Source organism: Lepidochelys kempii, chromosome 10 (assembly GCF_965140265.1).
Source record: "Lepidochelys kempii isolate rLepKem1 chromosome 10, rLepKem1.hap2, whole genome shotgun sequence".
Classification (NCBI taxonomy): Eukaryota; Metazoa; Chordata; order Testudines; family Cheloniidae; genus Lepidochelys; species Lepidochelys kempii.
In genome coordinates, this window is record NC_133265.1 from 7,801,722 (window position 1) to 7,815,400 (window position 13,679).

Here is a 13,679-nt window from a genome sequence, read left to right on the forward strand (position 1 = left end):
GACAACATGATGACTCTTATCAGCGTCTTAATTCCACCACACCTACTTTAAGATTTGCCTGGAGCCCAATTCACCTGACACTGTGCTCCTGTCAGATCTCACACGTTAAATGGCCTCAGTCCTTGGATGGGAGGTTGGTGCAGGAAGTGGGTCTAGTGTTTCCATACAGCGGGTGGCTCTCTGCCCTCTGAGGATACAGCGAATCAGTTGTACGAGCTGCTGCCTTCTGGAAGGCCCAAGGACCTTGTTATCAAAGATCCGATGACAATTTTCCTAAGACGAGGAGTGTTAACCTCAAGTTGTGGCTACGTTCCAATTCAAGTATGTACATTCTACCCACTTAAATTCACCCTGCATTGCCAATTGCATGCAGTGTCATTCCGCCCTTCCTCCCCTTGGGGCCACACTTCACCCCAGAGTTGGCTGTATTTCAGTGACGGATGCAGTGACCCATATACATAAGCTGTAAAATGCTGTAGGACCTTGTGGGTTGAACGGCACTACGTAAATACAAGATATTACACACTCAGCCGTGCAACTTCTATATTGCACAAGTGCAGGCCGCTAAGCAGGGCTCTATTCAGGCTCGATCCTGCACACCGCAGGGGACACAAATATGCACCTCTGAGCAGAAGGCAAACAGGGATGAGCAGGGCAGTGAACACGGGGCACCAGATCCTGCTTTGGTGAAATTGCTGCTCTGTAGCAGCCTAGCTACTCTTGCCTGATAACAGGCAGGGGGCTATAAAGGGAAGTGCATAATAATCATTGGACAGGCCCCCAAGACAGCCTCCATTCTACAGGCATATTCTTGCGTTCCCACGATCATGCATCAGTGTGGGAATTCATGCATGCATGTGCCACAGTGCACCCACTCAGTAACATATCCAGCTGTGCACATGCCGATGATCACACACCTGGCCACGCACCTCCGCAGGCACTCTCCCATTTAAGTCCCATTTATCCGGCAGCATGAAGAAATCTGCTGCCTCCGCTCTCCAGTTTCAGCCCCCCACCCCCCTTCGGCTCCCTGCACTGAAGAGGAGGAACCTGCAGGTGAGGGTGCAGAGGGAGGAGATCCTGGCTGACCACTCAGCAGCAGGCCCTGGTATAGGAGGGAACGGGAGCAGCAGCAGCGGCTGGAGCTGATCAGCTGTCAGCAGGCCTGCCTGCCCTGGCTCAGCCAAAACCCAGAATAAATTTTGAATAAATTTACATATGCAAGTGTAAAATCCCCAAATGGGCACCCCAGTGCCACCAGTGACCCACACACAAATGAATCCGCTTCCTACCAATATGCCGTGAATTCTCCATCCTCCCTCTGCCATTATTCCCGCTCCGTTTGGTCAATACACCTGTCTCCTTGCACTCCTTCAGTCCTACCCCGAGTTCTCCCCTTCCGCCCACCGGTGCTCCTTGTCCTCCTCCACTCACCCCAACCCCTCACACACCCGCTAGGCTGGCAGCTTTCTTTCCTACCCTCCCTCTCTGCTTATGCTGCAGGCTGCTAGTGCTCCCTTGCCCCATCTCTGCTTCTCTGGTGGGACCTCAGGGCAGGGGTCTCCCTGGCTGACTGGCAGGGGAAGGAGGAAAGGGAGTTTCAGCCACTGGTGGCACCCGCCCTGGCACCCAGTCAAGAGCCAGAGTCGCAGCAGGGGGAACAGGGAAAGGAACCCACAAGAGCTGGAGGTTAGGCAGGTCTAGATGCCAGAGCGCGGCTGCCGGGCATTGTGGCTGGAGGCCCTGGCACTTCAGTGCTTCATAAACTTTAAGCCTGATCGCAAGCCCCCTCTGACATACCCGCTGTCTGCCCGCACCCCACCCCATCTTCACCCGTCGCCGAGCAGAGGAGCGGGCTTGCAGAGCACTGGAGATTTATGCCTAGTGCTTAGCCCAGTCCCCGCAGGCATCCTCCACTTATAAGGGCCATGCATGACCAAGGCCATGGTGTTCTTCCACGACGGCATCTCTAAAGAAAAGAGCCCTGATAAAAACAACGTGCAAAGGGCACTCCAGCAGCAGCAGACGCGGAGACAGAAAACGGAGTTGAAGGCTTTGCATTAATCCTATCAAATACCATCCTTTTTCATCCATTTCGAGTCAGGGCAAGATGAGGTTCCTACACTCTCCTAGCAAAACCGCAGAGGATGACACGGGGGCCTGTCTCTTGCATTGCAAGCCGAGTGTGTCAAGCAATTAGCAAGTAATCAGGAATTCAGACACAGTGGACAGGACTGGGTCCCTCAAAAGACAGAAGGCAGCAGCAGGAGCAAGCCCCATCAGGGAGTTTTCAGGTCAGGCAGGGAAGGCAGCAGAGAGAGCAGGAGTTGTCGGTGAGACATCTGCAGCGAGAGCAGACAGCTACAGTGGCAGCAGAGTCTGCTAGCATAAACCATCTCATGTTTAGCTTGTGCTGTAGCTAAGAGGCCCCAGGCATTCAAGCATAGAATTTCCCTCACTCATTTCCAACGTCAACGAGGAGCTAGGCCAACTGCAAAGCGTAGGTCCTAAGGCTTTCTCCTAGACGTTGCATTCTGGGACACCGGAGATTCCCTGGATATTACCTCTCTCCACCCCTTAGCTGTATCCTTCACCTTTACACCAAAAACCAATGTTACTGCCCGAGGCTCCCTACTCCAAACACACACTGGATTTCACTCAAAATCCTCACTCAGGGCCAAATCCTGCTCTCCTGGACGTCGGCTGCAAAATGTCGACCCACTGCTGTGGGAGCAAGAGCAGGCTCTAAGCATTGATGAAAACAGGACAATCCTAACTTCATGAAAATGATCCCATTTCAAATCTCACGTTTCCCTGGTTGATTCTCCTTATTTAGGCATAGTAAAATCTGGCCAAACAAACATTGGTACAGCGAGTAAATGCTGCCATTTTATGGTAATCTAGGGCTGGGCCCAATCTCACCCCTTAGCTGGATTGGTAGAGCAGTCATTCCTGACCACCTGGCCAGCGGGGGCAGGAGCGGGCTAGACCCACCCAAGAGAGGAGATGAGGGGATGGAAGAAAGGTCAGTCTGATGCAAGGCCTTTCGTTGTAGTTGAGAATTTGGGGATCACAGTGGATCCTCCTAGAGCGGCCGGGGGAGACCATGAATGTTGTTTCCAATTGTACCTTCCCCAGCCCCGAAGAGTGTGGCACCCTAGTCCCTGTGAACACACCCTGCAGTGGGGATGATGGGACACAGGCACAGATAGGGTAAGCGTCTTGGTTCAAGACCACACCAAGAGCGAGTGGCAAATCTGGGAACAGAACTCACCGCAGTCTCCAGCAAGATTGCAATGCCACTAATGGTCATTGAGTGTCACATCATGCAAGGAAAGCAGCTGGCCCTGTTGCTGATTTTCAGAAGGGATGTCTAGTCTTCCACCCTTCCTTCCTCCACGAGTCGACGGTTATCAGCATCCGGAGCCCCACCCCGTCCAATGAAGGAGTGCGCTGAGGTTGCATCACGCAAGTAGCATCCTATAAAGCCATCTACTGGGTAGTCAGCCTGCCTCATTCCCTTCTTCCCCTCTGTCTCCACATGGGCAGTTTTACCATACCAGTCAAACTGATTCAAAAATGGAACAACAATGCTTTGATAACAAAACAATTTTTGCGTGTCGAGCCCTCTTCCTTGTGGTTTTTCTGAGTCCCCAGTGGGTCAGCTTTGTGTGGTGTCCTACTTTTTTTTTGTTTCTTTCACATTTTCAAGGCTCCATATTCTGGTACAAAAGGGGCCTGTGCAGCAGCTTTTAGCTGGGAGGCATGATCTGACACACGCTGCGGCAGGAGCTTTGTGATGCGGCGGTGAAGGCTGGTGTCAGGACCTGACGAATGATTACGCATTATTTTCAGAGATTTGTGCCTCTGGGATAAATATTAGGCTGGGCTGATTCTGTATATTACGTATCTATGGGCTGCAATCATGAAAGGGATAGTATAGGTATGGCAAAAAAAAGTTTGAGGAAGGGACGGCTTCTCTTCCACCCTGAGACATTAAAGCCTTGCAATGGTGTTTGCCTCCCTTTGTAAAGACCTTTGAGATCTGCTGATGAACAGCGCCACACAAGAGCTAGGTATTATCATCACTACTCAGGGAAGGGCAGCTGTGAGCCATTCCCCACATCGGAGGCTTGAGCCCCTATATGAGGAGCAGATGTCCCAGCAGGTATATAAGGAGGAGGGGTTTAAAACAGGAAAACCAGATCTAAGACTCTTACTCTGGGCGGCCAAGGAGACCCTGTGACCTAAACCACAAACCTTTCTTTTTGTACAGTGAGAGCCCAATGGCAGCCTGAGCCTCAGTCCTGTAGGGTACGTCTACACAGCATTTTGGAGCGAGCCTCCCAGCCCAGGATGACAGACTCTGAAGTTGCGGCTTAGGCTCTGAAGCCTAGGTATGGCTTACATACTGTCCCAGGTGACTTCCCCCCAGTGCAAAGCCCTGCTCACCTCTCTCAGGTGAGAGGCAGCTGAGATAGGGAGCCCTCGGTGAGTTCTAAACAAGGGCTGGCCTGCTGTGGGAATAAGAACTTTGCTTTTGTGTCTGTCACTTTTGTTCCCTCATTCTGCTCTGTCCCAGTCTCCTGGGACTGGCCCCTGGCTGAGCCTCTGCCTCAGAAATCAAGAGAGAAGAGGCCCAGATGTCAGTCATGTCCTCTTCACTCCAGCTAGGGCTCAGCTCCATCTGTGGCTCCCTCCAAAGCGACTTCCTGCTGTTCTTATACAGCTTTGTGCTGCCCCTTCCATGGCCTATCTCCGAGACTGCTTTCCACAGCTGCTTCTTGCGGGTTCCCCTCTCCCCTACAAAGTTGGGGTTGTGCCCTTATCCTAGGGGCAGCATGGAACCCATTTCCACAAAACCATGCTCAAACAGCGCTCCTCCCATTGGGTCCCTTTGAACTTGGCCACTCCTAGGAACATCTGAATTGCCACATGGGATCAGACCTGAGGTCCTTCTAGCCCCATATCCTGTCTCCAATATTTCCAGCACCTGATACTCAGAGGAAGGTTCACAAACCCCATGCGCTAGGCAGATGTAGGATAATCATCCTCCTTGAATGTCATATCTTAATCCCATTCAGTTTGAGATTGACTTGAACCCTAAAGCATGAGATTTTATATCCCTTCCAAAGTTTTTGTTAGCACTATTATAATTCTGGATATTTTTGTTATCCATGTAAATATCTGATCCTTCTTTGACCCCTGCTAGGTTCTTGGCCTCAGCTATTTCCTGTGAGTGCCACTGTTTAATTGCACATTGTACAAAAAAGTATTTCCTTTTGTCGGTTTTGAATGTTGCCACCTGTTTATTTCATTGACTGTCCCCTTGTTCTTGTGGTATGAGACAGGGAGAACAGTAACTCTTGAGCCACCTTCTCTAGACCTTCATTATTACAGGTAAGACCGGTAGTGCTGTCTATTATTAAAGTTGCCCAACACTTCACATTTTAAGACCTGGACTTCAGTTGTGCATAACTTTGCCAAACTGTAACCATCCGGATTGAAATTTTCAAGGTCAGATGTCTGCCTTAGGGTGAATTATTTTTGGAAAATTTCAGCCAAAACAGTTCAGCCATTTCCAAGAACAAGGGCAGGAAAAAATAGGTTTTGTGCATATAAAAAAAAATTGGGGTGGCCTTTTCTTTGAACAGCTGTAGCACTCCCATGCTTTGGAGCAGGGACTTTGTGTCAAGGTTGTGCCTTTTGTTGTCCCTGGGAAAATCCACCCAAGTTTTTGTGGCCAAGTTATAAGCCTTTGAGGAGAAAAATACATCACAGTTTGCACATGCTAGGTAGAGGATAATTCAACTGTTGCATCCGATGAAGTGAGCTGTAGCTCACGAAAGCTCATGCTCAAATAAATTGGTTAGTCTCTAAGGTGCCACAAGTCCTCCTGTTCTTTTTGATAATTCAACTGTAGCAGTGAAAATGGCTCAAGAAAATGGCTGAGTATGGTCCATCCCCTCACAGATCCTACGGCTGACCAGACTGAGTCTGCCATCCCCACAGGGACGGGGGGAGGAGGGGGGTGCTGAAGGAATAAGTTTAACTCTATTACATTCACCCTTTTTCCTTGCACCTCAATCCTAATCCTTTGCTGAACCACAGGCCAGAGCTCTCTCTTTTCAGGACTTTTCAGAAAGCATTACCCACAGCTAAACCTCGGGGCTATTTATGCAAAACCCCGAATGCAGCTGCTCTAGCCAGTTGAATGTCTTCGTACCACATATGATTTGTTAGTAAACAATCATTCACTACACACAAAAACACGGTTAATGGCATTTGGCCTATTTCGGAATACTTTTTAAACATAAGCTATTAGGCAGTAAATCTACTGGTTCTTCTCCAGGTTTCCCTACTTTGCTGCTGTTACATATATTTAAATGCCAGGTTTCGACTGAACAGTTACGCTTCTGTACTTTAGTACACACTCTCCCCTGTCATCTTCTCTCAGAGATGAATGCTCGGTCTCTGTAGTGTGGCCGTAACAGGTCGTGTGTGACCTGGATTCTTCAGTGCTTGAGAATAACGGCAGCATCTGTGTTCTCCTCCCAACATTTCAGAGTCTCGGCAGCAAACAGAAGTCTGGGGATCTTTGCAGCCCTTGGGTTAGTAGCTGACTGGTTTCCTTCTCTGCTGAGCCCAAGTGGGATCGGCATATAAAGTATCCATCCCTGGATTTCTATAAGGCTTTCACTCGAAGGGCCACTATCTTTTCCCCATAAGCCCAGCTAAGTCAGGTAAGACTTTACATACCTTCACCTCATGGAGCTCTACCCTGTTCTCTCTTTAACTTGGACAAAATCCTAGTTTAAAGCCGTTAAATGCACATTCTTTAGGCTCTGTAGCCTTGAGGAGTGAAAAACGCTCCCTTCCCAGCTCTCCGTCTACAAACACATCACGCTAGGCCACACACTGTCTAAATGGAAGCTTTCCCTAGTAAGTAGATCTGGAATAGCACTCACCTGGATCCAAATGATACAGGTATTGTCCCCCCCTGCAACAGACATCTCTTGGCACCGCCTCCATCAGCAGCTGAGTCCACAGGGCTGTCTTTAATTAACGCTGACATTTATAACCTTGTCCCCGAGCTCTAATAGGCTCTGCTCTCAGATGGCGAATGTATGTGGGGCCTGGAAGCCTGCATGTCCGAAATGAAAACTTTTTATACAGCATCGGAAACAGGTACTGAGTACGTCTACTGACAGCTGCACCCTAGCTCTGGGAATCGCTGGGCCTCTCTAGGCAAGTTGCCCTCCCCTGCACGCTGCACGTGCACAGAGACACAGAGTATTCCAGCAAAAATCCGTGCCCACTGCTTCGCTCCCTTTCTCGGGGTCAAAGAAATCAAATGCTGCAGTATAATGCCTGTGGGTTACACACAGAATCATAGGGTTAGAAGGGACCACAAGGGTTGTCTAGTCTAACCCCACATCTGCCATCCCCACAACTAAGCATGTTCCAGCCCAGGGTGACAGGAGCAAAGCCGGGTTTTGCCTGTAATGGCTGATCCCAGCTGGGGTGGGACTGTGCAACAGAACTGAGAGCAGGGAGCCTGTCTGTCCTGTGCTCTCAGTGATCCTCCCTCCCACCATGTGCTGGCACCTGGGCAGAGTAGAAGAGGATTCAGAGTGGCCAGACGCCAGAACAAGGGGAGGGAAAGGAGTAGATTGGGACAAGGAGTCTGCTGAGACTAGGACTGGAGGGATGGAGGGGGAGTGAAAGTGGGATGGGTGGCACATGGAGATTGGGACTGGGAGTTGGAGGGGAGAGGAGGCTAAGAAAGGAGACTGGGACGGAGAGCCATGGTGTGGGGAGACTGGGAGTGGAACTGGCGAGGGAAATGAGCAAGGGGACCTGTTGGCTATGGGGGAAACACTCAGATTGGACGAGGAGCTTGGGGGATGGGGCGGAGACTGGAACTTGCTAAGCAAGGTGACTGGGAGGAAGAACCAGGGACAGGCATAAAGGAGGGGAGGCAGATCTGACAAGAACATGCAGCAAGAGAACTGGGACTGGCTGGACAGAGAGATGGGAAAAGGAGCCAGGGAGCGGGAAAACCGGGATAAGGAACTGGAGAGGGAGGACCAGGGAGATTAAGAGGGGATAAGGAGCCTGGGGAGAAAGACTAGGGCTGGGATCCGGTGGGGGTGGGAGGCCAGAGACAAATCTGACAAGGAGCCAAGAGGAGGAGACCGGGGCTGACTAGGGACGAGATGTGGCAGGAACTGGATGTGGGGAGGGGGAGGGACTGGGCCTGCCAGAGAGAGATTAGGACTCGGAGTGAATCTGAGGACTGGCTGTGCACGGAGACTGGGACTGGGATAGGCAGGCTAGGAGAATGGAACTGGGCCAAGGGTGGGGAAGTGACAGGACTGGGACAAGGACAGGTTGGGAGTGGGTGGAGCAGAACAGGTCAAGCTTGGGGGAAACAGGCAGAGAAGTCTGTGCGCATTAGCACGCTCTCCGCCTGAGTCTCACCATTCCTCTGCTGTCAGTAAATATCTGTTAAATTCACTGGCAAAGGGTGTGCCTTATCCCCTTCTAGTGAAGGTCCAACGTAGAAGATGACAACCTACTACTGCGAAAAGTTACTCCAGCAGCACAAGTTGCAAAGGTCTGTGTGGTGGATCTAAAGGTTCCAACCCTGCTGATGACCCATGTGGGTGTCAATATGATGCCACATGCTTGGATTTCTGTCTTTTTCCCCAGTTTGCTTTTTTTAAAGCCTAGGAAATTACACACACACAAACATTAAATGAACATTATTAGGGTTGCAAAGTCAAAAACTCAAAAGTTAGGAAATGCCAAAATTAAGGGTGCCTTTGCAACCTTAATTTGGCACCCTTATAAGCATGCACCATCTTTGATCATATATTATTTTTTCCAGAGGACTTCTTCATTCAATGCCCAGGACGGATCTGCCCTGGGGATGAGTCAGGGCTGTGTAATGAAGGAGGCTGTTGTCCGTTGAATCCTGATTTATTTGCTGCCGAAGTGAAAAGGTCTGTAAAAGACCCAGGCAGGGGACTGCAGGAAGAGAAAGGAGGATCTCACGGTTAAGGCGGTTGAAAGCTGTCTTGGAGAACTGGATTCTATCCCTGCCTCTGCCACAGAATTTGTGATTCTGGACAAGTCCCTTAAACCAAACTTTTCAGAGGTGGTCACTGGTTGTGTGTGCTTCATTTTCTGGGTGCCCAACTTGATACCCTGGGGTCTGATTTGAAAGATGTACTGTGCGATAACAACCGCGACTGAAGTCACTGGGAGCTGGGCTTTGAACACACAGAGCTAAGGACTCTGAAAAACCAGGGCTGAAGTGTCTCAAATTGGGCACCCAAAGTTAGTGGAAATTGTTTACCTTAATCTCTCTGTGCCTCAATTCTCCAGCTGTAAAATGGGGATAATACCATCCCCACACACAGGGATATTGTGAAGATAAATCCACTAACGTCTGCAACGCAATCAGATACTACAGTGATGAGCGCCAGAGAAAAGCCCATGAGGAAATGAATAATGCTGTCTTCAGAGCTGGGTTTGGACAGCATGCAGCAGCTAAGGCCTGGGGCCAGACACTGAACAATAAGGAGAAAACTAAGTATTGATCAGCTGCTTATTAAGTGAGCACTGTCCATTCTGTGCACCGAATGTGGCAGGGGTCTTGTGGAAAAAATAGTAGGTTATCACATAATTGAAGACCGATTCATACTGCATACCCATAAAGGGGCTGAATTAAGATTGCACAAACAACCTGAATACTGGTATTTCCTTACTTTTGAGCGCTAGACTTTGCAACCTCAATAATGATTAACAACAAACAATCCCAGCCTTTTCAATCTCTCTTCAGAGGAGAGTTTTTCCATGTCCCTAATCCTTCTCTGAACACCTTCTAATTCTGCCATACCCTTATGAAGATGGGGTAACCAGTACTGCACCCAGACGAGGCACTACCAACTTCTGCTTTGGTGCTCTCTTAAGAATCCCCTAAAAGGCTTCTTATTGGCCCAGCCTCTTGGTGGTCTTTCCTTCACGTCTTTTATGCAAATCAGCCTCTGACAACAATTGTATTATGCAAATAAACCTCCTTGCACATAGGAGAGGGAACGGGGGAGCAGGGAAGGTTTGTAGAGTGGCAGTTAAACTGCCATAACGGATTCTCTTGCTTACTATTAACCCAAGGAAAATCACTATGGGGAGAGGACAGGGGGGGCATTTGAAGGGATTTGAGCCCTGCAATTCATCTGAGCCCCACTCAGCCACCCTATTATACCACGCAATTCCTTTTGTTTCTAAAAACAGTCCTAGTGAGTTATGCCCATGTCTTTATCGCTATTAGTTAATGTTTGTAAAGCCTTAGATAAGTGCTCAGATACCGTTGTAATATGTATGGGATGGATGGATGGTTAGGCCAAGTCAGCAGTTCTCAGAAAGTGGTCCACAGAACAGTTAGCCATGAACCTGTGGAGAGCTGATTTCACTGCCTAACCTTCCAGTTGGTTCTTTGAGCCTTCAGGCTCTTCCTTGCAAAGAAGAGCCTTGGTATCTATAGAAGATTTTGGAAACAAAAGAAGAGCAGCCAGCATTGCAGCCTCCACTAGGGGCAGGTCTACACTTAAAATACTCCAGCTGCGCCCCGCAGCGCCTTAGTGAAGACACTACCTACCCCGACAAGAGGGTTTCTCCCATCGGTGTAGGTAATCCACCTCCCCAAGAGGCAGTAGCTATGTCGACAGGAGAATTCTCCCATCAACTTAGCGCTGTCTACACCGGGGAGGGGGGAGGTTGATTTAACTGTGTTGCTCAGGGTGGTGGATTTTTCACACCCCCGAGCAACATAGTTATAACCAACCTAATTTCCTAGTGTGGACCTGGCCTAGAAGTCGCCTCTACATAAAAACAAGGAGGAGAGAAAACAGGAACCACCTTAAGGGACCAGAGCCACCAGCTGAACAGTTAAAGATGACGACGACATACTTTCCTGACATATATTATTTTTCCATGTAAGCAATTGCTGTTATTGCCCCTGGGATCATTGGGAGGGGAGGTTGTTCAGAGGATTGTAAATGAGGGAGGAGGTGTCCATGTCATACTGAAAAGAAGGCGAGGTGTCCAAAAAAAGTCCCTTCCTCTAGTAAAATGAGGTCCACTCTGTGAAAACACTTGAGAACCCTGTCGTGAGTATTAGGAATATTCCCACCCGGCTATGCTTTCCACTTCCCTGCCTCCAGATGGAGGACGGAATGGGAATCCCTTTAGGACCCATCCATGCCACACGCCAGAGGAATGACAAGTGCACTCTCTCTCCCCAACCCCTCGGGCTAGGGCTAAGCAGGTTGCCTCCACAACTCTTCTAGCATCTGCTGCCTCAGGGAGCAAGAGAGTGAAACTAGGAACTGAACCCAGGTTATGCTTCATGGCAACAAAGATGTAAAGGCTGCCATTCAGTCTCTCTCGCTCTCTGGAAGTCTCATGCAGAGCAGCTGGTCTTTGATGCAGCGGGAGCGTCACACGGAAGACCGGGTGGTTAAATTCCCGAGTGCTTTTATTACTGACGCTCAGACAGGGGCATCAGACTCAACCCCTGAGTCATTTTTAATGTGATGATCGATGGCGGGACACAAAACAATGCAGGAATAACATAGATCCTATTGTGCTTTCTATACCAGTGCAATGAAATTGCGAGTAAAAACACTGGCCACTACAGACACCAGCTAATCTGCAAATGTGCCGGATCCAGGCTAGATCTTCAAAACCTTTAGCCTGCTGCTGCTTCAGCTAAAAAAGAATCTGTGTTAGATGTAGTGGCAGGTCTTAAAGCTTCTGCAGGCCATTAGACGGCAGTGCTTGTCATATAGTGAGCAGGCATCCAGCAGAGAACAGTGCTGACGCATATGCACCTAGCCGGTATATAGCCATTCGTTAGCATTACCTAAATATAATACCATGCAAAGAGCCGCCCCACTTTAGCAACAGACCTCCTCCCCACCATACCCTGCCCATAGAAGAATTACTTCAGCTCTTTTGCAGTCTAACAGTGCTTACATTTATTCAAGGCGCATTGATGGCACACGATGTTAGTAGGTGTAATTATATGCAGTATCTGGGACGTGTTCCTGTACTTTTGGGTTGCCCATCTTCATCGGGCCTCATGAATTCATAAGGCAACCTCTGCCCATAGCTGCTTCTACAACCATAATACAATTCCCCAGCTCTCCTAACAGATCATAGGTAAAGAACAATGTACTGGGGTGGTTCACACTGATATCACTCTTAAATCTCTTTCAGACAACTTATTTCATGCCTTGGGATGAAAGGGGACACATACAAAATGCCTTGTGCACCAGTGATCACCAGCTGTGTAATGGTCCCAGGGGTCCTTACCAGCCAGTGTGTATTAGAGCAGCCCCTAAGGCTGGTTGGGCGTACTCTAAGGACTGAATTTTAAACCACTTTTGCCTTGCCCTCGTGGGCCAGACCCAAGGATCCGGGCCAGAGAGATGAGGGACACACATCTGGCACAATCCCCTAGTGCCACGGCTTCTTTTATGCTCACACAGCACAGACAAGGACTTGGTTTTTTAAGGCATCACCCGAAAGACCTGCACACACAATAAACTTCCTGGAACTCACTTGATCTGTTTCAAAAAGTTGGAAGGGTTCAGTTGATCCTCCTGGGATTCCAACCTATGATTCCTGGGAATCCAGGTGTCTGATAGCTCCACTGAAGTCAATGGAGGGTATTTCCAGTGAGCACCACTGTAATGAGAGAAGAATCGTGCTCTCCTAGGTATGCAATTGTAAGCCTTTGACCACTAAGCCTTCCCTCCAGCGATGTCCATTCTTTTATCTCCCTTCAGTCCCCGCCAGTCTGTCACTATTCCCTCCTTTCCCACACCAGCTTTATCTCGTTCCCCTTTCCACAACGATAGGGTCTTTGATTGCGTGATCACACAACTATAATGAGACAAATATTTATTTTGCAGCTATCGCTTAATCAGGCTGAAGGTATAGAAATATTTCTTATACTAATCAGAGTATCTTCAGTAATCAGTATAGTAAATAACTCAGGTAAATTAACATAGGAGAACTTCCCTATCAGGTTTTCACTTTTCAGATATGAACATTAAGGACCAATTTCCCCCCAGATTTCGGCCCTGATCCTAAAAGGTGCCAAGTCCTAACTCCCATTGATGTTGATGAGACCTACGAGTACACAGCCCCGCACAAGATCAGACGCTGGTGAGGCGTATTTAGTCATGCAGCTGTTATGCTATGTTTTCTGTGTACAGCACCTTTACATTTCCAAGCACCATGCTGTTTGCATTCTTTTCATTGCAGACTGTCACTGAAGACACACAGGGGCAGGTTCTGTCCCCTGCTCTGGTCTCCATATGCCACTCTGGCAGCCAACAGGGACTATATAGGAAACTAGCCAGAGGAAAATTCCTGCTGCACTAGTACAGTGCAGGGCAGCCGTATACAGCCCTACGCTGCACTCCTTGTAAGCCCTGGTGGAGGGGCCACGCTGGAGCTGGGGTTTGGAGGGGACAGGTCCATAGCACATGGCGCTAACGGGATTCTGGGCTGTGGTGCAGCCAATAGCCACTCGGGATGGGCTGACATAAGTTAGAGCCATGGAGTCTCTCCGCATTGAATCCTTCAAGTGAGACCTGAAG

At 49.1% G+C, this 13,679-nt stretch overlaps 1 protein-coding gene across 3 annotated transcripts in view; it reads right to left on the reverse strand.

Annotated features, from left to right (window-relative positions):
- The window catches only part of RAI1 (retinoic acid induced 1), a 133,815-nt gene that overhangs the window by 97,133 nt on the left and 23,003 nt on the right, over positions 1-13,679 (reverse strand). The window contains exon 1 of one of the 3 annotated variants that reach the window (XM_073361838.1): positions 6,969-7,100. The exons of the other annotated variants lie outside the window; for them this stretch is intronic. The gene's annotated coding sequence lies outside the window, so the exon portion shown is untranslated. Of the gene's footprint in view, positions 1-6,968; positions 7,101-13,679 lie in introns of those variants that run through there. 3 annotated transcript variants of the gene reach the window in all.